This window comes from Mesocricetus auratus, unplaced genomic scaffold (genome assembly GCF_017639785.1).
Source record: "Mesocricetus auratus isolate SY011 unplaced genomic scaffold, BCM_Maur_2.0 Super-Scaffold_100019, whole genome shotgun sequence".
NCBI lineage: Eukaryota > Metazoa > Chordata > Mammalia > Rodentia > Cricetidae > Mesocricetus > Mesocricetus auratus.
The window spans coordinates 1,832,069-1,854,426 of record NW_024429200.1 but is presented as its reverse complement, the minus strand read 5'-3'; the positions used below and the strand labels follow the sequence as shown (position 1 = coordinate 1,854,426).

At 48.1% G+C, this 22,358-nt stretch overlaps 1 protein-coding gene and 1 long non-coding RNA gene across 4 annotated transcripts in view; one reads left to right on the top strand and one right to left on the bottom strand.

The window, feature by feature from the left end:
* Nucleotides 1–22,358, top strand: part of Tbxas1 (thromboxane A synthase 1) — a 173,135-nt gene that overhangs the window by 37,556 nt on the left and 113,221 nt on the right. The gene's annotated exons all lie outside the window — the stretch shown is intronic.
* LOC110339236 lies at nucleotides 9,853–22,207 on the bottom strand. Of its 3 annotated transcripts, none has more exons than XR_005869805.1 (6): nucleotides 22,069–22,207; nucleotides 20,424–20,648; nucleotides 16,524–16,591; nucleotides 14,977–15,127; nucleotides 14,764–14,862; nucleotides 9,853–11,100 (listed from the first exon to the last, which is right to left on the bottom strand). It is a non-coding gene; the product is annotated as an uncharacterized LOC110339236 (long non-coding RNA). The 3 variants fall into 3 exon arrangements; XR_005869804.1 differs by having other exon boundaries at nucleotides 14,985–15,127; XR_002381347.2 differs by lacking the exon at nucleotides 20,424–20,648 and having other exon boundaries at nucleotides 14,985–15,127.

Here is a 22,358-nt window from a genome sequence, read left to right as displayed (position 1 = left end):
CCGAGTTCAGCTCATTAGCAGCTCCCCTGCCTCAGCCATGTTTCAAGCACTCGCTCTGCAGCTCTGCCGCTGTTCAGCCTCATCCCGGTTCTCCGGTTCTCCTTGCCTCCTCGTCACTTTAATTTTGATCTCCGGTGCTGCAAACACCACTCCCCCTTGTTGGATCGCGAGGCTCACTCCTGCACCCGCTACCCGCCACCCACGCACCTGTGCCCCTCCGCGAAGCCAGCTTTGCCGCTTAACCTTCCATCGAAACGTTGAGTCGTAAACAGGTAAACCCGAGTCCCGCGTGTGACCCACAAAGCACGATGGAGCGTGCGGGTGCACGCTTACCTGTGTCGGCTTCATACCCTTAGCTGTGGAGGCAGCCTTTGTCTCCAGCTTCTAGTCATGCGCACAGCGTAGGACGGATGCAGGATTGCGTTTCCAGCCTGCTGTGCTCACTAATGGTCTTCGGGAGAACTTTCCCCTTCAGTACACACCTTATTAAATGCCACATTATTTTTCAGAAGGATTTAATTGTATGGAAATGCACCAGCTTCAAAAATAATTTCTCACTTGAACAATGAATGCCTTCTGCTTTCACAAACAACACTGCGGTGAATACCCTCAGATGTATATCACTACTCTTTTGCCTGAGTACGTCTGTAGGATACATCTCTAGGAATGGGATTTTTAGGTCAGAGACTATCTACATTTTTTATTTTGATATTACTAAATTGCTCTCTCTAGGGCTTATATCAACTTATGCTCCAACAAAAAAAAAAACGAGAAAATTGGATTCTTCACATACTTGCTACTAAAATAAGTGGTCAAAAGTTTATTAGCATTTGATGATATGCTGCTGTTGCTTTAATTAGTCCTTATTTATCATAAGCAACCTTGAACATTTTTCCTTTTTTTTAAATTTAAATTAGAAACAAGCTTGTTTCACATGTCAATCCCAGCTCCCTCTCCCTCCCCTCCTCCCCCACCCCCAACCCTCCCAAACCCTCCCCCCAACCCTCACTCTCCAGGGAGGGTGAGGCCCTTCTCGGGGGATCTCCAAAGTCTGTCATATCATCCAGGGCAAGGCCTAGACCCTCCCTCATGTGTCCAGGCTCCCAAAGTCCATTCATATGCCAGGGATAAGGACTGATCTAGTAACCGAGGCCCCAAAGATTGCTGAGGCCTCCTCACTGACACCCCCATTCAGGAGGTCTGAATCAGCCATCAGTCTGGGGTCCATGAGCTCCCCCTTGTTCAGGTCAGCTGCTTCTGTGGGTTTCATCCACATAGCCCAGTCATTCATTACTCCTCCCTCTCTGCAACTGGGTTCCAGGAGTTCAGTTCAGTGTTTATCTGTGGGTGTCTGCCTCTGCTTCCGTCAGCCACTGAATGAAGATGCTAGGATGGCATATAAGGTAGTTGTCAATCTCATTATCTAGGAAGGGCATTTAAGCTAGCCTCTCCACTACTGCTTAGATTGTCAGTTGGTGTCATCCTTGTAGCTCTCTGGAAATCTCCCTAGTTCCAGATCTCTCCTCAAACCTATAATGGCTCCCTCTATTATGGTGTCTCTCATCCTGCTCTCCTCTATTCTTCCCCCAACTCAACCTTCCTGCTCTCCCATGTCCTCCTTTCCCCTCCTCTTCTTCCCCTCACTTCCCCCCCCCCCTGCTCTGTGTCCCCTCCCCCCATGCTCCCAGTCCACTCAGGAGATCCCGTCCCATTCCCCTTCTCTGGGATACCTTGCATAACTCTCTTAGGGTCCTCACTGTCTCCCAGCCTCTCTGGCAGGGGGATTGTAGGCTGACCCTCCCCCGCTTCAGGTCGAAAGTCCATATATGAGAGAGTGCATGCCGTGTTTCTCTTTTTGTGACTGGGTTACCTCACTCAGGGTGGTTTCTTATCTTTTGCCACTTTGTGTTGTTAGTTTTTCCAATTTATTTGCAAAAATCTCTTTATATATTAAAGAAAGTAGCCATTTATATTTAACAAATATACAAGGTGTTGTTCCCAGGGTGGCGATATTGGGAAGTTGTGGCATCTTCAGGGAGTGAAGCCTGCTGGGGTTCCCTTAAAGTCATTCCAGGCACCCCCTCGCAGAGGACTAGGACTCCACTTATTGCCTCTCTCTTTCTTCCTGACCACAAGGCAACAAGTTCACTTCACCATGGACGTTCTCTTACTCCTATCCAGCCCCTCATTAGACTCTTGAAACCATGAGTTATCTGACCATGGACCGAAACTCCAAAGCTGTGAGAAAAGGCCGCCTATCCTCTTTGCAAGTTAATTAGCTCAGGCATTTTGTTACCATGTCAGAAAGTTGACTCATATAAGATACACCTCTATTTTTTCCAGATGGTTCTACTTAAAATTCATCCTTTTCCAACTGAATTGAAGTGTCATGTTTTTATGCATCATTACTTAGGAATTCCTATACTATATGTGTTTCTGACTCCTCTGCTCCTTTGAAATGTCTGCCTAGCTGGATGTCTTACTGCCTACCCTGATTGGAATGGTACATGTGAAACTCTTTGCATTTGGCGGCAGCTGGTGTTCCAAGAGCACCTTTGCAGTTCTGAGAACCTGAAGCAATCCATCTCCAGGGAACTACGGGTCCTCGTGCTGGAAAAACTACCACTGTGCCAAGCAAATATGCCCTTGACAGGAGGGGCTGACAGGTGTCCTCAGAGTTCATACCGCAGAAAGGGGAAGATTTGCCTGTGCCTCTAACATGGAGGGTTAGCACCATGATTTAATTAGCATGAGTGATCTGATAGCACCTTGTCAGGAAACAGGGAGAATGCGAGGGAGCTTTGGGAGAGTATGGCGTTCTGGATGAAGCTAATGAGGCTGCTTCAAGCTCAGATTCTGAGGTGCTGTTTATCAGGAGCATTTATGCTCCAAAAGTGACTGATGTGTGAACTTCATCCACTAAGGTGAAGACCAGGAGCAGCAGGGAGAGGTTAGCTCTGTGCAGTCAAAGGGCAATATCAACAAATTGGGGGAGAGTTCCTGACTCACTGCCATGGAGCAAGAACGCTGGAAGTTGAGAGGGTTGGAATGGTATGACCTGCTGGAGCAGTACAGTGGGGGATGATGGTTTTCAGACAGACAGACAGACACACACACACACACACACACACACACACAGAGTGAGAGAGAGACAGACAAAATACAGACATACACACACATAGAGACAGAGGCAGAGAGAGAGAGAGACAGACAAAATACAGACATATACACACACATACAGACAGACAAAATACAGACACAGACAGACAGACAGACAGACAAAATACACACACACACACAAATACACACATGTACTGTGAGACATCTGAACACACTGGGTTTGAAAATGTGACCAAGTGTGTCGGGAGAGGGACCAGGGGAACCTACGGCTGAATTGCTCAAAGAAATGTGAGTCGGCAGCAGCGGAGCTCCTGGGGCCGGAAGGCTGTCTTTGCTATTAGGCTGGCTAGAGCGCCACCAAAGGGTGCAAAATAGAAACCAGGCCACGTGGGTTTGGAACCAAAGTGAGCGTGAGACAGAATGTCCTTGAGGCCATAGTCATTGGGTATTATCTTATAAGTTTCAGTATTCTCATGGGTCAAGATGGATTAATCACAAACACCAGGCCTATAAGTTCACAATTTTTAAGTCCCTGGAATTTAAAAAACCGTTATTACATATGTGCTGGCTAGTGTTATGGCATCTCGACACAGCTAGAGTTATCTGCAAAGAGGGACCCACAACTGAGAAAACGCATCCATAAGATGGGCCTGTAGGCAAGCCTGTGGAGTATTGTCTTGATCGATGATTGGGGAGGGTAGACCCATCCCACAGGGAGCCGTATCATTCCTGGGCAGTTGGTCCTAGTGTGTGTATGACAGCAGGGCGAGCCGGCCATGAGGAGCAAGTCAGCAAGCAGCATCCTCCGTGGCCTCTGCATCAGCTCCTGCCTCCAGGTTCCTGCCCTGCTTGAGCTCCTGCCCTGGCTTCTCTCAGTGATGAATTCTGATGTGGACGTGTGAGCTGAACAAACCCTTTTCTCCCTGGGCTGCCTCTGTGGTCCTGGTGTTCATCAGAGCAACAGAGACACTAACTAAGACAGAATGTTAGAGGGCCATTATTTTATCAAGCGTCTAACCCTGACAAAAACAGGCTGACGTAGGAGGCCCTGGAGAATAGGAGGAAAATGTCCAGCGAGACAACTGTCTCCAGGCCAAGTGCATGGCCTGATAAGTAGACAATTACCCTCAGATAAATGAGCGCTGGGGACCAAAAAGAAGGAGAGGGACTGTGTAAGGCCACCGTTCCCTTGAACACATCTGAACCGATTCTCCACTTACCCTCCAGGGCCATAGCTCTTGTTATCCGTGATGGGGAGTCGCTGCAGATTTCCATTTGTCTTGGTGGGGTGGACCATCCTGTTTCCTGGGCTCCACCCACAAGTCTCTGAAGTTGGCTTAAATTCCTGGGTTTCTGATGGTGCTTTCCAGCACATTTATCTCCTGCCGTCCATTGCTCCTCCCATCCTCTTTCTGTAACAAAGTAGAAGTGACGGGCGCTGCAGGCCTTTTTATTATAAATATTTTGTTAGCATACTAAATAATGCATTTTATTCTGACATTTTTATGTAGGTGTGTCGTTATACCTTGTACATATTTGACTCTAACTATCCTCTCTGCCCCTCTCCCTCATCTCGATATTTCCTTTCCTCCCTTCAAATAGTCCCCCTCTGCTTTTATCTCTCTCTCTCTCTCACACACACACACACACACACACACACACACACATACACACACACACACATACACACACACACATACACACACACACATACACACACACATACACACATACACACACACACATACACACATACACACACACACACACACACACACACACACCCCTAGATGCTGCACATATATGATACCTTTGTCTCCCTCCCCTCTCCAATTACCTTGAGTTGTTTCCCTTCTCTTTTTTTTGACCATAAATTTCTTGCTGGGCATCTACATTGGTTCCATGTAGCAATAGCCATGGAGCATGCTGTTTTGTATTTAGATGACTACTGTGTCCCAGCTTTTGTGACTGATACTCAGAAGGAACAAAAGTATACTAATCCACTCTTTGAGTAGAAGCACTCAACAGAATATGCTAGAGTCGTTGTATGTGTGTGTGTGTGTGTGTGTGTGTGTAAAATCCCAGTTTCCACACTTCCTAACCACCTCTTGTTAGGTTAATGGATCCAGGCCAATCATTCACTTTCCATCTGTTTGCTTAGAGGTAAATGAGAGAGTTGAACTGGATCAGTGACTTTGACATTCCGTTTAATTATGAATCCCAGTAAGCAGAGACTGACCACTGGGATCCGGGACTCATGCCTGTGCGTGGGCACGTGTGAGCGCTCACACTCACACAAAGAGGAAACACAAGTTTTGTAAAAGGTTGCCTTCTTTGCTGTGCAGAGCCACCGGGAATGCTTCCTGAGGAAGAAGGCAAAGGCAGACTTCTCACCAGGCACCAGGCTGATTTTATGGCCCCTGCAGTAGTTGGCTTTCTACTGCTGTAACCAACACCACGACCAAAGGCAACTTTCTGTTTACAGTTTCCAGTCCATCGTAAAGGGAAGTCAGATCAGGAACATAGGGCAGAGACATGGAGGCCAAAGTGGAACGCTGCTTCCTGGTTTGCTCAGCCGGTTTTCTAACAGCGCCCAGGACATCTTGCCCAGTGGTGGCTCTGTCAGATGACTCCCGCTCGTGTCAAGTTGACAAAAATCCAACCTGCACAACCACTAGTGTGTCAAGGCCCCTAGTTCAAAAGCAAAGGACCATGTGATATCTGAAAGTCCTTTCCAGACAGGAACTATGCAGCCTCCAGCTGGTGATGACTCAACTCTTTCCAGTTTATGTTAGAAAAAGTGTGTGTGTGTGTGTGTGTGTGTGTGTGTGTGTGTGTGTGTGGTGCGTTTACCCCTTGGGGATTTAAGATTCTGAGAAAGCTCAGACAAAGTCAGCAAGAGTCCACTGTCGACAGCTGTAGCAGATCCAAGTGGCAGCACTGGTCCTCTGGAGACGGCGCTCACCCACCTGACTCAGGGCCAGCCCAACAGCATCATCCTTCCAATCTTCGAAACCACGCCTTCCGTTATTATTGAAATCACTTTTCAGTCCTAGCCCAGAAACTCTTCAGCTGAGAAGTTCACAGAAATAATGTATCACTTGACAATTTTGGATATCTAAGCTATTTTGCGTTAGGTAAAGTTATCCAAGGAATCTGTGTGGCTTTCCTGCCTCAGCATAGCGTGGCTGATATATTCTCGGGGAAATGGGACAGCAGAGAGAGTGACCTAGAAACCACCCTTTCAGTGGGGGTAATTAGGGATGGAAAACAGATGCAGCTCTGGACAGGAAGATGGCTCCAGCTTGCGGGTAATGTGCAGTGTTCCACAGGTGTCCAACCTTTGGACATTACAGTATGATGCTCTGGTGTACAAATGTGCCTGGCTGCCTTCCTAGTTATCTTAGGAGGCATGCAGCCTGCAGGTGACAGGCTGTACACACATGGAGAGTAAGAAGTAGAAACTCCGTGTTCTTGTAAGCTCTGGCCACAGTGGAGTGTGCAGGAGAAGGCTGCCCCCAGAGAAGGTGGTCACTTGACAGTGCCCTGGTGAGCAGTCAAGGAGTCAGCCATCGAGGAAGCCTGTCTTGGCCATTAGGACTCAGTGAGAGGTCTCTGAGCCCTGTAAGGGGAGTCAGTGGAACGGAAGATGGGCTCTGAGCCCAGGGATGAATCACATATGCAGACTCAGTTCTGAGACTCAGAGCATGGTATCAACCCAAACTCAGAACCCAGCTACCTGTGAGGAAAATGCCTGTCCCTTTGCAGCCCATCCAGACCAAGGAAACTGGTCCCCTCCTGCGTTCCTGGGATCATGTAACTTCTGGTCCATAGTGGGGCCTTGGAGGATGGAGCAGCTTGGAGGGAGAAGGGGAGCATCAGAGACTGGGGAGTCAGTTACAGATTTTCCCATTTGTCCTCTTTGATGTCTGTACCCAGATCCACAGCACAGAAGTGCGTATCAGTCTCAGGGTGGGAGGGAGTGGGATCCTCCAACGGTGACAATCAGAGGTAGCATCAATAACTCCTTTATCCCCACATGACAAGCTGCACAGATGTGTTCCCAAACAATAGACTGACTCACATTAGAGTTTTGTAAAAAGCTCTGTCTCTAGCTAATCAGTTTAAAAAAATTCCACACTTAATTGAATTGTACCTGCAACAAATCCAAGTTGTTCAACCCAAAATGCATAATAGAGTTACATAACACTGTCATGAATCACTGTGACATTTGTCAAGGCAGTCTCTCTTCTGGAAGTAAGTCCCGATGTTACAGAGCTTCATGCAAATGTCTCCTGTCAAGAACTCCTCTGCATAGCCTCCAGAGTTACACATATTTACGCGGTTCTGGTAGCTCTTAACCTTAATTAGCTGAGAAATTAAACAGCATTTCTATTCTGTCCAAAAAGATGGACAGACCATCTTAGCTTTCATAATAAAAAAAATCACTTGTAGATTAAAAGAAGCAGAAGACACCCACTCACATAGAACTTAAAGTTCCTTTCTGATCACTGTTTTGTGTGCAGAGACTCTTTTTCAACTTCTCAGATATTCTTGAACAATCTAGACATGATAGCATATAACTTGTAATCCTAGTCCTCAAGAGGTGGAGGCAGGAAAATCACGAGTTCAAGGCCAACCCAGGCTGCAGATGTATAGACTCGATTCCGAGCCTGTATCCGAATCGGCCCTAGGCCCTGGAGTACTTCTTATACCACCACCAGGCCGTGCCTCAGAACACAAAAACAGCAAAACAAAATAAAACCCTTAAAGACGAGAGGGATGGAGAGGAGAAGGGGGAGGAGGAGGAGGAGGAGTGAGAGGAGGAATAGAGAGGAGGAGAGAAGGAGAGAGGGAACCCTTGAATGATTTAAAAAAAGTTTGAAACTTTGTTGCTTACTGGCAGAAAATGAACCATGGTATCTAAAAGTCTAAAACCAAATCAACTGCAAGCATTGGCTTAAATGCTCAAACACACAAGGTCGCACACCCTCCATCACACGCATGTGTAATGCTACTAAACTCTGAGTGATCCGAGCTCTTCATGAAAATGGGCGGAGTCTTCCTTTCTTCTTCAGGACCCTTGAATCTTGGAGAGTTTGTTTACCACACATTCCAATTATCCCTGATCAGTCTTATGTGTAACATTTCCACAGCTATGCGCACAAAGCAATTCCCTAGCAAGGCACCACCGAGTTTTATGATGCTTCCATGCCTAGGGCAGATAATAGAAACTTAACTGCTAAAATAACTTCCTGGATTATTCTTTGCATCTCAAGGACCCTTTCCTGACGACATCTCCTCCATCTTGTCCTCCAACTGCAGGAATTTCACAGCCCACAAGATGAGGCTTTTCCATCCTGGGTTCAGTTCTCAGCTGATGGGTCACTCTATAAAGGTTTCGCTCTCTGACACCGTCTCCAGATCCCACATTAACCACTAGGGAAGCGCTGTTAGCTGGTGATCTTATTGTTGCCTTTCCTAAAGAGGAACCTAGTAGAGTATGCCCTGAAGCGGGGGCTGATGGGCTGCCTGCCCTTGCATGCAAGGTGGATGTACAGATTGTGGTCTGTTGAGCTATGACATCTGTCATCACCTCGAGGTCCCACTCTGTTGCGTGGGGATTCGGCAGTTTGATACCGGGTGGAGACCGTCTTTCCCAACCAGAGACTGTGGGAAGGATCTCCTGCCCCCTCCCTCCATGCAGCGTTGTGCGTTGTTAATGGAGTGCCTGGGGCGTATGAACCACCCAAAAGGTGGCTCTGAGTGAATCTGCTTTTCTTTCAAGGCTGCCTCTAATTCTGCTGGGTCTCACCTCTGCCTCACTGTCCGTCCACAGACGTGTTCAACTGTCAACAGCCCTGACTCCTCCCCCAAGCAGCCAAAAGATTTTCAGGTGCTTCCCTTCCGTGTTTGTATTCCCTGCCAGAGCAGGGTTCTCCAAACCACCCAAGAAGAGAACAGTCTCTTTTCCTTGTCCTCCTCGACGTGGAGCCTAATGGGATACTTCATTTCCCTCTTCAGCATCCTGAATCCCACCGTCTCACATCCAAACCTGTTGGTGACTGCCAGGGCTTCCGGACTCAAGATGCCATGGGTAGCGTTCACAGAGCAGTGGTTTTATCTGAGTTGGGGAAAGGGTGAGCTTTCACGTACACACATCCTGTCTGGAAGAATGGCTTTTGGATTGATGATCCCTGCTTCACAGACAAAGCCAGATACTGAAAGTGACATAAAGGCCACTTAACTAAAGGACGTTCCCTATTGTGATAAAATGTATACAAGACAAAGTTTACCGTCTTGATCATTTCTCATTGTACAGCCAGTGCTGTAAGCATGTTTACAGAGCTGTGTAGTCCGTATGTTCATACGCCAGGTGCTTCATCCCACATACTGAAATGTGTTCCTGGCAGATACTGCCTGCTGCTACCCTCTCCCTCCCCTGGCAACTACCGTTGCGTTTTCCTTCCCTTGACAGAATCACACACTGTGTGTCTTAGTTCACTTAGGAAGCTGTCCTCGGGGCTCATCTATCTTGTATCTCCTTCCTTTTCCAGGAAACAAAAATTAGTACACTGGTTATATCCTCCATGTTTTTGTTGTTCAGCCGTCGACGGACACTGGCTTGCTTCTGACATTTGGCTGCAGTAAATAATGAGCCATGATCACCGGTGTACACGTTATAACCAAGACCCTGCTTTCAGTTCAATAATGCAACCAGGATCACTGGCATTTGCGAATACTTTTTCAAATTCCTATTTTCGGTTTTTATAGCATACATCCTAAAGGGAGAATTACAGCATCAGATAGAAATTCTGCTTTTATTTCAGGGAGGGGGGTGACTTTCTTTGCCGTTTTCCATAGCAACCCCATCATTTTATCTTTGAAGGATATTTTGTAGCAATGTGTAGCCTTCTCTTTCCACCAACATTAGGTGGTGGTAATCATCGTTGTTGTCAAACCTTGAAAATGAACTCCAGACAAAATGTATGCTTTTCCTTGCAAAAAGCCCCCAGAACCCAACTGGCCAGTGTGAACCCTGCATTTCTGATAGGAACATAAGACCCAGTGATTTCCCCCTCCAAACCCACTGGCTGTGAACCTGTTAGCACTTGAAAAATATAAAACAAAGCTGGCCCATTATCATCCAGAGCTCTGCAGTGACGTATATTCAGTTTATTTTAATCCATCCCCAGCAGCCCTCATCCCAAGCTCCTCCTGGTGTTTCCTCTCTGTCAGAGTCTTTACAATTCATGTGTCTACTTTTCCATTCTGCCTTCCCGTCTCGAAGCTTCCTCTACCCCGGGAGCTCACGAGGGCCTTCGGGTCTCCCTGGTGCTGACTTCTGGTTTCCTGTTCGTGGGCTCCGCAGCTTCTTTGTACAGGAGCAGCTCCTTGGTCTGACTGTCAAGGTCAGGTCAGGAGACTTGCCAGTGTGGTCTCCCAGCTGGTCCTTAGGCACCTGTTCCAGCCCTGCGACTGTTTTCTGGAAGAGCCGCAGTCATTGTGCTTGCACAGACACGGTCACTGAGAGAAGTTGACTAGCTCCATGTGTCCAAATGCGGTGGGACCCATGGAGAAGCGTGCACCCAGGCACCTAAGCTTTGGAAGGGGTGTAGAGATTTGGGCTAGGATAGAATGGAGAGAGTAGGCGATAATAGTGTGCTGGGGAAATGTGATGTTGGATATCCATAGAGAACATTCTATTAGCCTTGGTGAATCACCAGAAATAGGGAAGAAAACAGACGGAAAACTTTAAGTAAGAAATGTTCCGTAGGAAAAACAGCAGACTCCAACAAGACTTGGGATGTAAGGATGAAGGTGGATCAGCTTGAGTCGTTGACGTTGGCTTCGAGTCCTGTGGTGGTGAGCACTGATTGTTACCGGGCATGTCAATGAGGGGGTTTCTAGAATGTGTTGATTGATGGGGAGATTTAACACACCCTAGATGCGGGTGACTTCATCCCATGGCTCGGGGCCCTGGAGTAAACAATAAACAAAAAGTGAGTTGAGCACCAGCACTTACCAGTCTTTGCTTCCTGACTTTGGACGCAACGTGAGCATCCCCAAGCTTCTGCTTCCAACCCTTCCCTGCCTGGGGCGGGGGCGCGGGGTGGGGGGGGCTGCAGCCTCAGACTGTGAGCCAGAACAAGTCTTGCTCCCTTAGGCTGCCTTTTGCCACGGCCACAAGGAACGCGCTGGTTCCCGTTCTAAGGATGAAGTGGTGATGCCATAGTGAAGACACTGAATGGGGCAAAGGAGAGAAGGGTTTCATGCTTGCCACAATCAACTGGGATGCGTCACCGCCCACCCAGGTTGCCATAGCAAAACGCCATGGGTAACTCACAAACAATAGGAACTTACTTCCCGTGGCTCTGGGGTCTGGGAAGCCCAATATCCAGGCACCAGCAGGTCAGGTATTTGGTGAGTGTTAGTTTTCTGACTCATGGGTGTCCACACATGGTGGAAGAGGTAATTAAAAGGACTCTGTCCTCATGACATAGCCCCTCCCCTCCCAGGACCCACCTCTGAATAGAATTGCCTAAGGAATTAGGATGCCAACATACAATTTTGGGGGCACAGACACTTAGACAGTAGAAGAGTTGTTAATGGCAGTGGGTCCAGCGTGACTTAGGAGTGAAACCCTCTAAGGATCACATTCTACAAGAGGGAAAGAGAGGGGAATGATGGGAGTTCGGGATGTGTCTGGACTCGGGAATCTTCTGTCTCATCCCTTGGTGGTCTAATGAGCTATTTCTCAAAGCGTGTCCTTTGGACCACTTCCACCAACAATAATAGTTGCTACATAGAAAATGAAAAGGAAGGGTCCCTCCTTAGTCAAATGATGGGTACAGAGTCCAAGGAACACAGACTTCGTTACTGCTCTATCTCAGTGAGCTTCCTGGGAAACTCTCCAAGTGAGACACTTAAGGTAAACTGTTCATTTGAACACAGGACTCTTCTGTGTCCCGTAATATCTTTTGGGGGTAAACATGAAAAATAGGCTTTGGCCAGAAATACAGACCTAATAAATAGTAAAATTCCATTTAAGACAACAACCACCAGCCAGATACGCTGGCTCATTCCTGTGATCCGAGGCAGGTGCAGTCGGATCAAGAGTTCATGGCTATCCTCTGCTACATAGAGAATTGGAGGCCAGCCTGGGCTACATGAGAACAAAACAAAAAAACTAGGCAAACAAGCAGCAGGAAAACACTGGCAAGAGTTAATGAATTATCAGGACAAGCAGTGAGTGCCCTGGGGGGAGGGACTGTCTGTGCTGCAGCAGAGGCTGGGGACACTCCCCTGTGCGCCCTGCTTGTGTGTTTGCTCCCTTAGACCTTTGAACTTCTCTCCTCCCTTCCCCAGCCCCCCCCCCCCGTAGCCAGTCACCCCACAGGATTCAGTGTGTGTGTTTGCATGGCCTATGCGTAACCACTGTGACGTCATAGGTCTCATGCTGGTCCTTAGGTTTCTCCCGTTGTTTTAAGCTCCACCGTGTCGCTGTGTTCTCATCAAATCTGCTGCATTTCCCTGCTGCCTAACGCCTGAGTCTCCCGCCTATCCACTGTTCCAGAAACCCCTCCTCTGGACATCCTTTTATGAGGCTCTTTGTGAACCTGTGAGATGACACTGTGGGCTACCTTCTTTGCTTTTATGACTGTAAGAAATGCTTGTCGTTGTTCCCAGGATCCATCGACGTATCAAACGTTGCAGTTTAAGAGTAGCATACAGCCTTCCGGTATAGTCTCTCCTGTAACCACCCTACAATACTTGCGTTTGACTGAGCTGATCATATGATTCAGAAACACGTGTCTTTAAGATGAAAAGGGCATGCAGGTGGTGAGCACTGTGCGCTGGGTTGTGTAGTGCATTAGTTTGTTGTCCCACTGCTGTGGCAGAATGCCAGGAGAAGCAACCTAGCCCCCGGTGTGGGAGATGTGGTGGCTTGCATGAGGAAAGTCACCCAAAGGCTCGTGTATGAAACATTTGGTTGGTGGCTCTGCTTGGGGGAGGCTATGGAACTTTTAGGACACACAGCCTTGCTGGAGGAAGTATGTCACAGGGTGCAGGCTTTGAGCATTTGTAGCCTTAATCCACTTCTGTATCTCTCTCTCTCTCTCTCTCTCTCTCTCTCTCTCTCTCTCTCTCTCTCTCTCTCTCTCTCTCTCTCTCTCTCTTTCCTGTTAGCTGTTGGGATACTATCTCCCAGCTTCATATTCTTGCTGTCTGTTGCAGTGCCTCCTGTACCGTTATGGACTCTCCCTCTGGGTCCATAAAGCAAAACAAACTCTTTCTTATAGAGGTTGTCTTGGCCCTGGTATTTTCTCTCACAGCAACAGGAAAGTAACTGCTACAAGGTTTCAGACCATTGTGGACAGTTTTTTTGGGGGGGAGGCAGCGTAGCATGGCGGTGTCAGGAGGCTGTTCAACTCATGGTGGCCAAGAAGTAAAGACAGAGAGGGTCCAGGGAAGTATACGCCTTCAAGGGCACCATCCTGACATTTCCTCCATCAAGGCTCCAAGTCTGCCTCTTCCATCACCTCTCAGTAGCCTATTAAAACCCTGAATCCATAAATAGATGAAGCCGTCATGAAGACAGAGTCCTCATGGTCCCGTGGCAGCGCCTGACATACACACGCACTCCATGGTGAGCTTTATTCATCTCCTAGGTGTTTCTCAACACAACCAAGCTGATAATGAGGCTCTATCACTATGAAGATATCCCATGATACTCGCAGAAAGACACACATATCTAGAAATCATGACAGCATGCGAATCAGCCAGACACAGAAAGACAATTGCAGCACGTTTTTCTCTCTGGCAGAACCTAGATTTAAAGTATACAAATATGTGAACACGTGCGTGTTTATGTGTGTGTGTTTGTAAGTCGTGACATTAGAAAGGGGATTTCAGAAAAGGAAGAAAAGATGGGAGGCAGAGAGGGTGATGGGATACGTTTGATAGAATACCGAAAGGAGGGGGCAAATGGAGAGGGAAAAGGACAGGCTAGAGAGAGGAAGTCAAGGAAGGGTACGAATGAAAACAAACGGAAATGACACGTATGCATGAAGATGCCAGGGTGAAGCCATTACTTTGTATGCTAATCTAAACATTTTTTAAAAGACCAGCCACCATGTATGAATCTCTTCGTTAATCTGGAGCTCTGTCACCCCGCTTTTCCTCTCGATGCTCACCGGAATCTGTAAGCATGCCTGCCTTAGGATGTTTGCCTCTATATCAGGCAATGTGATTGTTCATTGTCAAGTCCTCCTGGTAGGATGTAAACTCCATTACAAGAAGTTACCTCTTGCCAATCCTGTTGTTCCAAGCACCTAGAGCAGTGTCTGGCATGTAACAGGTGCTTGCTAAATATTTGTTGAGTGACTAAATACATTGCTGCTTGGTACATATTTTTTTTCTGCAATAAATTTATCCCTAAGGAAACCTCAAATGTTAGGAAGATCTTACTTTGCTAATTTGGGTAACTGGTATTTTCTAGAAGACAAAAAGAACAGGGAGAGATTCCTCTTAAAATCAGAGCTTAGAGGAATAGGGCTCATAATGGTCCTTGTCGGGAGTTAGCCCATTGAAGTACACTATGTATACTATGAAGGATGAAGGAAGGGAGGATGTATTTACAGGTTAGTGGGGCTCCATCCATACGGGGCGTCGGTTGGGTTCTTGCTGGTCTGCCTCCTCTTGTCCTGCTCCCACGGGTTGCCCTTGCCTGGGGTCAGCCTAGGGCACAAGAAAGAACACTGGATTAGAAGCCATCATATGGTTCTAACCCAGATATCCTCAGTCAGGAAGTCCCATGAATCTTTCAGCCATTTGGTCACCTTTTCAACATACATGCGTACCTGCTTATGTCACAGGTCCAGCGATGTGAGACTCAGAGGTCACCCAGAGCCCCGAGGCAGGACCATCAAGGATGCAGGAGTCTAACTGATTTCTTTACTCCTCTGGCCTGAGTTTCAAAGGCCTTCTTGTAGTCGATGGGCGTCTTGGGGGAGACCATACGCATCATGAGCCCCTCCACAGCTGCTCAAGGTTAGGTCCTTGAGTCACGAGTGTGGGTATGCGGGTCCTCTCATTTTTGTGTCTCTGGAGAATATCTGTCCTAGTGCGTCCTCCTGAGTGAGGGGTGTTTTCAGGAGACAGTGCCTCCCATCCAGTTGTCTCCATTTTTTGTACTAATTTTCTTAGCTATGGAATGTGTGTGTGTGTGTGTGTGTGGTCATCTTGAAGCTTACTTCCATTTCTAAAATACTATTATTTATGCTTACAAATTGGCCGGGTATTTGTGGCTTGTGACGCACGTCTTCAATCCCAGAGCTTGGGAGGCAGAGGCAGGTGGATCTCTGTGAGTTCAAGACCACCCTGGTCTCTAGAGCGAGTTCCAGGACAGCCTCCAACACAATACAGAAAAACCCTGTCTCGAAAAACCAAAAAAAAAAAAAATCCTCCCTGCCCATGTTTCTCCCCAGTTATGTGTGAATCTCTTATTAAAATTATCCTTTCTTGTCACACATCTGGGCTTTCTAACACCCAGCTCAGGATAACACATCCCTTGCTGGCACTGGGTTCTTCCTCTGGCTTTATTGTCTTTACAGAAGAGATAATGCTTTCACCAAATTCTCTATTTATATTCTGAGCCTGTGTGGCAGGTGATTTTGCAATATACTTTCAAGTAAATGTATGGTCTATATGTATCGTATAAATGTAATGTGACAGACAGACAGACAGACAGACAGACACACACACACACACAAAATCTCTAGTATCCAAAAATATGCCTGGGTGTAACATGTAGGCAAAAATATTTAGGGACAGCCAAATGACTATTTTAATGTTCCTTTGTCCCTGTGGTACCATCCAACTATTTATTTAGTAGCTTGATGCTGTTGGCATCAACAACTTTGCCTTATAGGCTGTTTTTCATGTTTATGATTCTTACTGTGAAAAAAATAGCTTGCCTAACATCTGTTCTGAATTTGTGTTTGTTTTTTTTCCTTTATTTTTATTTATCTATTCCCAATTGAATTAAATTTGCACCAAGGACACTAACTTGAATTGGAATCTTCAGTGTCCTTCAGGATTTCTACACACTTCAGTACATCTCTTAATTACTCTTTTTTTTTTATTGTTATGAGATACACATACATACCCCGCTCACACAGGCAGATTGGCTTGCAGCTTACCTCTGCCTGTCCCCCTCTGGGGAATATGTTTTATTAACTGAATAAATTAAATGGGCGGATATACTCGATGGAGGGGGGAGGTTTATCGTTATAGGTTTTGTTTCAAATATTTTCCCTCTTGCTGCCCAATTCTCTCCTGTATCCATCGCTCTGTTTTTGGAGAAAGATTTACTGTATCTTAATGTAGTCATAACTCACCAGGGTGGGGGGGCTTCATCTTCAGATGAAGGCTCTGAAGGCTGGAGTCAGGGAAGCTGTCTTCCTGCCTATATCCAGAAACGATGGAGAATAGCTATGTCTGAGCCTCAGACTCAGAAGCAGATCATTGCCTGGACCTGTGACTACCGGAAGACAAGCTTAGGGCCTCTTTGGAAACACAGGCAGCCCCTGGGGGAGCCTAGACACGATCCACACACTACACCATTGTGGAGGCCCCATTCTCCTAGAGCAAGCAGAACCCATATTCCCATGGGCGCAGATGGGGTTGGGTGGTTAGGAAAAGCACAAAGAAGGTGGCGTGAGCTTGGACAGGGCAAAACATAATGGTGTTTCCTCCCCTTGGGGCCTCTCCTGGTGGATCCATAATTCTCTGGCCTTTTCTAGGGTGGCTTCATATGTGACCCCAGACCCCATTAACTCCCTGTTGTCACCGATGCTGAGAAACCTACCTAGAGACCACATGTGTATTCCCAGAGGTCAGCAGGAATGTTCTCAAGAAGGGTGAAAACCTGCTTTAATCCAAGCCTTGAGATATCTACCAGATACAGAGACAGTAGCCTAGATACTCGGAGGGTTTGCCCAGTGTCCCCAACGGACACAAATCCAATGGTCTCTACCACGAATTCTCTGCTCATTCTGAGAAAGGACACCCACTTGGTGGCCTCTCCTTGACTCTTGCCCAGATCTCCCAGAGGCACAAGGCAGAGGAGATGGTTGTCCCATCTCCACAAGCGCCCCCTGTTGGCCCTTGTTCAGGTGTGGTCTCCTTGACAGCCACGTCTGTGTAGAGCTCAGATGACAGTGGTGGCAGAGGCCTTTGTCCGTCCCCACCAGGGAGTTCCATTCCTGCCTCTCTCCCCAAAGAGAGTTAACATCCAGTTTGAAAGGGAAATGCAGACACTGTCCAAGGTGCATGAGAACTCTGGGCAGGAAGTGACCGTAATCCCAAAATAGATCAGGGACGGAGCATGGGATCTAGGCTGTGGAGACTGAGAAGGCTTTTCGGGGGAGGAGGTACTTGCCTGTGGCCGCGTGGAGAGCATCAGGGAACACAAGGGGAAGGCGAACTCTGCTTGGTAAGAACCGTTAGGGAAGGGTCCTGAGGACAGGGCAGCGGGGGAGGGAGTGGAAGGCTGGAGAAGGGGAGGCCCACAGCCCATCACATAATGAGGTCCTGTCTCCCGGGCTCAGGATGTGGGTGATAGTCCTTGCTCACAGCTGTGGAGCCGGTTAAAGCAGGTTCCCGGACTGACAGTGGGATAGGCTTGGTGTATAGCGTGTTGACTGGGCATTCTTGTCTGTAGTGGGATGGAGGCAGGGGGGAGGTTATCATTCTTGTCTGTAGTGGGAGGGAGGCAGGGGGGAGGTTATTGTTCTTGTCTGTAGTGGGAGGGAGGCAGGGGGGAGGTTATTGTTCTTGTCTGTAGTGGGAGGGAGGCAGGAGCTATGGGGGGGCGGGAGGTTATCATCCAACGGGATGACATGGGCCGTCACGTGCTCTGTCGTTGGATGCTGGCTTTCAGGTGAGTTCCTGCAGCTGAAGCCAGCACACAGGGAGCCAATAGCTGTCGCTGCATTGGATGGCAAACTGCTCCCCGAGGAGAGCTCTGGGCGACACACCTCAGCATCACCGCGACAAGGGAACTGGTTGAGATGATAGTTTGACAGAAGCCTTGGTTTGAGGTTAGAGGTGATTTGAAGGTTCTGTACATCCAACTCCCCCCACACAGTGACACTTTGTCCATCTAGGTCTGAGACTTTCTCTGTATGCTGGCCACCAAGGGAGGGGGGCACACAAGCTATCAGGGCAGTCAGGGGGTCTGCAGAAAGGGTGTCCCCAAGCGTTAGAGAGCCATCTGGGCTGTGTGGCCTCAGGGGTGGAGGATAAAGGTGAATAAAGGTCGCCAGTATTGAGTCTTCCCTGGGTCCTTCAGAGGCGGGAATGTGGACACCAGAGAGACAACATGATTTCCTGAAGGACCTCCCCAAACCATCCTCAGACCTCCTCTATGGACCTGCACTTCTGCCGGCTTCTTGGGGATTCCGGAAGAAAAATAAGGCGAGGGTCTGTCCTCCGAGAACTTGCAGAGCCGTGAGGAGCCAATAGGTGTGGTATTAGTGTGATGTGGCGTGATAGAGACCAATAGAGGAATTCTCTGACTGACAAGAGCTTCGGCAGTTATAGCTATATACTTTGGTCACGGGACATGGAGAAATGACCTCAGTGCTAACTAGGAAGGCTCTTCCCTGCAGGCTAGCTCTCAGGGTGCTGGGAGGTGCTATGCAGGTTGCTGGGAGGGGTGGGGTGATTATCAATCCTTCCAACCACAAACCCTGTGAAGTGCAATGATGACCAGCATGCCAAGACATGCCTGTGGGTGCAGCGGTGGTACACACGTTATGGAGGTAACTACCCACTTGCTATTGGATTAAAGGCCTCTGCCACAGGATGGAATGCATGCCTGGCACTGTAACTCTGATCCAGAAGCCATGGTTGGGGAGCCCACAGGCTCCAGCGTGAACCTTCTACTGTCATTCTACCTAAAGAGGCGTGGCTTTAAATTGCATTCTAAGCGTGAAGCTCTCTAGTTTGGTGCAGCCTTTAAACCTTGCCGGAGAGCTTTCCTGCTGCGGATAGTGATTAACACACAAAGTCACAGAGTAGAGAACAAGTGGGTATCTCTGTCGGCCTCACCCACACCCAAGGCTCAGGGACCACCAAAGAAGAGGTATCGGACAGACTTTAAGAGCCAGGGGCCAGGGGGCACTAGAGAGGGACAGCATCTTGTGGGTGTAAGAGGACCGCAGTGCTCATGAGCTCACAGCCGATATTGCCTGTACATGACACGCACAAGACCAAACCCTCCGTAACAAACTGTCGGCAGCTGATGACTTCCCACGGAGGGAGGATCAGTCTTCCTTAAGGCCATGTCCCTAGTAGGTTGGCCACATTCCAGTGCGTAGCACGAATTAGACTTAAGAGGGCCATTTAAAAAGACCAGGACATGAAGCTGGGAAGGGGCAAGGAGGGGGTGGGCCTGGGAGGAGTTGGGGGGTTGGGGGTGGGTATGATCAAAATGTAATACATGGAATTCTCAAAGAGGTAATAAGTAGCTTTTTTTTTAAGTCAGCCGCAAGAGTGGGGGCTCCAAGAACAGGGTGGGTGGGCTGAGGGCCTGGATGGAAAATATACACAGAGCAAAGGGATCTGGAGAAAGACTGCACATTTAGGAACCCACAAACGTCTTTCACGTAACAAGGGTGAGGGGCTGTAATTCTCACACTGTGTGCTGAGACACCCCAGGGCACCACAATTAATACATAGGGTCCTCCTTAAATACTGTAAGCATTTATTGAAAAAATACAGCGCCATCTATTGGTCTCTCCAAGAACTGCTTCCTTCCAATCGTGTGTGTCCATTGAATCCGTGTTCACTGAGTTGTTAGAGTACTTACTGTGTGGACTTTGCTACTCAAGAGCAGGAGTGTGTTAAGTAATTCTTTTGGGCTGTGACATGCTATAAGATTATTAAGTCAGTAAGGAATCCATGAGCTTTGGTAGGAAAGCAGAAGGGCCAGCGGCTAGAGGTCAAAACACTAGAGCTTGCTTCAAACAATAGAAACCCATCAGGACTCACAGTGAGTGAGGTCACATAGTTGCCCCTGTCCCCAAAAGGAAGCTTTGACCTTAATGGGGATTGGCTTTGGAGATACAGATCCCCCCTCCCCACCAGAGCCCTGCAATAGTCTAAGTAGAAGTGGCAAGGCCCAAACACAGTTGGCATGAGAGGTTAGAACTAACAATATGGGAACTACAGCGTCTCTGTAGCATAGTGGGGGCTGCCATAGGAGGAGCAGCTATCCCAGGAGCTGCCATTACCTCAGGAGCTGACTGCCGGGGAGCTGCCGCTAGCCCCGGAGGAGCTGCTTAAGCCAAATGTTCAGGAACCGCAAACTCAAGTTAACGTTCTCTGAACTTCGTGGAATTTGTGAGTCCAGGCCATCCATCACAGTCTTGCCAGAACACATGGCCGCCTTTCCCCGTGGAGCTTTCTGACGCTTCCATATCCAGCCAAAGGTGAGGTGTGAGGCCGTGTGGCATCTCCTACTGACGGGAAGTGAGGCTGTTACCGAGGCACAGAGCCTTTCAGAAGCCTGATGTCTAGTGGTGCACAGAAGGTCCCATCAACCACGCATGTGCTCATAGCCCTTCTGCTGATGTGGGGGTGCCAGGCTTTCATCAGGAACCTCCCAGTGCCCCCGCGGGCACCTAGGAGCTCACTTCTCATAGATGGGGGCAGTCACCGCCCACTAGCCACGCCCACACACAGCTTCAGTGCTGAGGGACTTCCCACTGACCTTCACCGTGGCCTCTTTTATCAAAGAAGCAGGCTCACCATGGACATGATCCGTCCACGGTGACACAGATATTAGTTGCAAACAAGGCCTGGAACTGAGTCCCCAAGACTCCGGCGCCACAGACACAGCACTGTCAGCCTCACCTTGACCTTGACAGCCTCAGGAGGCCAACTTAGTGGCATCCCCTTCCTACTTCAAGTCACACACTAACTGCAAAATGCTGACACGTTTAAGAAATAAGGGACATGAAAAGGAGAAGTACCCACAACTCCCTGCTTCAGATACATGTCCAGACTTGTCAGCCTGTGTCAGCCGGATGCCTGACAGAGTATGAGCTCAATAAATACTTCTTGTATGTGCTAATTAATACTGGGATTGACTATTCTTTACTAGCAGGACCACAACGCTGTTTTTACAAGGTGCACCCCTATCAAGAGGTGGAGCCTGGATCTTTCTGTGTGATTGTGAGTGGTCATCCACCCGTGAATGGCCCTAGAGTTTTGGCACCCCTGCCAGGGGCCTTCTGGAACAGAGTCAGTTGGCCCCTAGGCTAACGCCAATAGTCTCGTTTGGCATGGTTGCCAGAAAGAAGGCAGCTGTGCTATGTTGGTTATACTGGTCAGTTTTGGGTTTTGGTTTGTTTTTTTTTTTTTTTTTTTTGTAAAGGAAGAAAAGAAAACCGCTAATTAAGCAAGTCAAACAAGTGTTATTTTTAACCGCACAATACTTCCCTGGTTCGCCTACATTTTTCTCTTCAACCAGGTGCTTTGGGGTTGGATAAGCAAATTATTATGTGCATAAATAAATATAAATGAATAATCAGTTATGAATTTCTTGCCCCTACAGTAGTCAGCATGCAACTTGGATTAGCGGGGAGCAGGACCTCACCTCCTTAATTAGGCTGGAAGGGGGTTTTTGGTCCATTAAGCAAGACTCTGCTCCCAACAGTCTGCTGGGGGCGGGGAGGATACAGACAGTGTGGCTGGAGCTTGCCTGGGCCCTCCGCACATCTGCTTGCACTGGATTTCACAGACCAGGCCAGCCTGGGAGGGAAGGGAAAGTTAGACATCTCGGAGAAGGACAGCTCCGAGACAGGGTTCAGACGGTCCTGGACAAGTGTTGGTTTCCTCTTCCAGAAGTGAGTAGAATGACTTCCCCTTACTCACCTGCTGCAGTAGAGGCCATGAAGAGCTCAGAGTGTGTCCGGAAGCAAGCACTGATGCTTGTGATGGTCACCACGAAGTTTCTGAGAAGGACTCATGACCCAGCCACATATCACTGACCTGTTTCGTGGTTTGGGATCTTTCTTTGCATCCTATTGGCTGGACTTGAAGAACTGTAATTTCATTTCCCTCTAAACTCACAGGGTTGGTAGGACTTAAAGCCACAGTGAATTAAGACTGCCTGGATTTCACTTCCATGTTTCAGCTGTGGCATAGGGGGTCTGAGGAGTTTG